This window comes from Rhinopithecus roxellana, chromosome 3, assembly GCF_007565055.1.
Source record: "Rhinopithecus roxellana isolate Shanxi Qingling chromosome 3, ASM756505v1, whole genome shotgun sequence".
Taxonomy (NCBI): Eukaryota; Metazoa; Chordata; class Mammalia; order Primates; family Cercopithecidae; genus Rhinopithecus; species Rhinopithecus roxellana.
The window spans coordinates 159,312,360-159,314,992 of record NC_044551.1 but is presented as its reverse complement, the minus strand read 5'-3'; positions in this window follow the sequence as shown (position 1 = coordinate 159,314,992).

The following is a 2,633-nucleotide window of genomic DNA, read 5'->3' as shown; positions in this document are numbered from 1 at the left end:
ACTCTTCCTTCAGATAACAGCTCATTTCCTGGGGGAAGCTCTTGAGTGAAATGAAGTGAAGCTGCCTAAGCCCAGGAGTTCAAGACCAGCCCATGATATGGTTTGGCTGTGTCCCCACCCAAATCTCATCTTGAATTGTAACTCCCATAACCCCCATGTGTCATGGGAAGGACCCGATGGCAGGTAATTGAATCATGGGGGCATAAATGAAGTCTGATTATGGTACTTCTAATTCATATAGTTTATGTAAGATGGATTGTTTTATCTACTTTAAGGCCCATTGTATGCAAAAATACTCATAAAAGTATAAGTATTCACTACTAGTAGTACTATATAGATATTTCTTCTAATACACATTAAAATAAACAATAATTTTAATGTCATAAAAGGACATCCACATATCATCTGTCCCGTCATACATATACCACACTTTAGGAAGTAATTTACCCAAGGAATCACACAGAGAAATGTAAAACTGCAACTGTCACAGCTGCTTGCAAAGAAGTATCCAGTATTCTCAGACCATATAAGAAGGGGATTTCACTTCATTTCACTTAAGAGCTTCCCCCAGGAAGTGAGCTGATATCTGAAGGAAGAGTAAGAGTGGACTAGTTAAAGAGATATGGCAAGACTTGTGAAGAACACTCCAGATAGAGGCAGCAACATATGCCAAGGCCCTGTGGCAGGAAGAAGCATGATGCCAGCGAGGCTCAAGTATAGAAAGCAAGGGGTGGCAGGGGATGAAGGGAGGCCAGCCAGGGAGGTAGAAGCCAGTGATAGAAGAGGGAAGCTGGTGGACTCCATTCTCCACCATCTGCAGACAACCACGGAGAAGCCACATATACACGATCATCCTCTCTCCCCACACAGCTGAATTATAACACTTCCCTAGACCCTCTGCCAAAGGACACAAATAATCAGTATCAACTTGCATGTATCTGGCCTGGACTCAAATCTGAAACTCTGAAATTTATTTCAGACATGAAACTTTGGAAGCTGAAGTTGTATTTGCTAAATACTTAGATCTTTCATGGAGGCTTTTATTCATTCCATTCAGCAGGTGGAGTAGAGGAAAATGCTTTTTATTCCCAACATATTCCCTTAAACCCAAAAGGAAAAACAAAGTTTGCCAGCATAGCTGAGGTGGGAGTTAGAACAGGGAAGCAGTGATTCTGTTCTGTATCTGAGTCTCATTCATATCGAAAACATGAAGTAATTAGCTTCTTATTGCTGTACTTCCAGAGATTCTGAATTTGATGTTTCTGTCCAAGTTTGGGTAGCTATGCTACTATTCAGTCCAAAAACAAATGAAGCAGCTTAAAAAGAATCACACAACTAAAAACCACATCTTTCACAAGCTACAAAAACAGAAAGACAACTAGGAAACTTTGCAGAGATGGTGCCAGTTCCATGATTCAGGGACAGGAGAGGGGGAATTGGCTGGCTAGAGGCAATGTCTTAATCTGGGTATGAAAATAGATAATATACATGTTTTTATAGATCTAAGGAGGAAAACTCAACAGCTCACATTACTTTTCAGAAACTAGCTCCTTAGAGTCCTAAGGTCAAATAGTGATCCCATGGAAAAGACAAATAAACCAAAGGGAAATAAAGTGAATAGAGACAAAATGTTTTTGGTATTCCAGGTTCTATGAGAAACATGACTGATGCTTTATAATAACCACTCTGAATTGATCTCATTCCTTTTTCTAAAAGGCATGGGGCTAGGTGTGATGGCTCACACCTGTAATCCCAGCACTTAGAGAGGCCGAGGTAGGTGGATCATTTGAGGTCAGGAGTTCGAGACCAGCCTGGCTAACATGGAGAAACCCCATCTCTACTAAAAATACAAAAATTAACCAGGCATGGTGGCACATGCCTGTAATCCCAGCTATTCGGGAGGCTGAGGCACAAGAAGAATCTGGGAGGCAGAGGTTACAGTGAGCCGAGATCATGCCACTGCACTATAGCCTGGGTGACAGAGTGAGACTCTTGTCTCAGAAAAAATAAAAAGATAAAGTTTAAAGGCCGGGCGTGGTGGCTCAAGCCTGTAATCCCAGCACTTTGGGAGGCCGAGACGGGCGGATCATGAGGTCAGGAGATCGAGACCATCCTGGCTAACACAGTGAAACCCCGTCTCTACTAAAAAAATACAAAAAACTAGCCTGGACGAGATGGCAGGTGCCTGTAGTCCCAGCTACTTGGGAGGCTGAGGCAGGAGAATGGCGTGAACCCGGGAGGCGGAGCTTGCAGTGAGCTGAGATCCGGCCACTGCACTCCAGCCTGGGCGACAGAGCGAGACTCTGTCTCAACAGAAAAAAAAAAAAAAAAAAAAAAAAAAAAAAAAAGTTTAAAAGGCATGGAGAGGAGATCTGCCTTCCTGACAACCAAGCGATAAAGTACTTTCTGAATTCCTGGTTTGGAAGAAGGGATTGTAACAGACACCAGCGAATCCAGAGAACAAAAAACCGACACTATCAAGAGGTTCACATTCACAACTTGGCTGGTGAATGTGATATATGAACAAATCATTAGAATGTAACAGGAGAGCACTAAGAGGAATATGGACTGGATGCTACCAGAACACAGGTAGGAGGGAAAATTCTACTCAGGGGAGTTAGGGAAGACTTCCC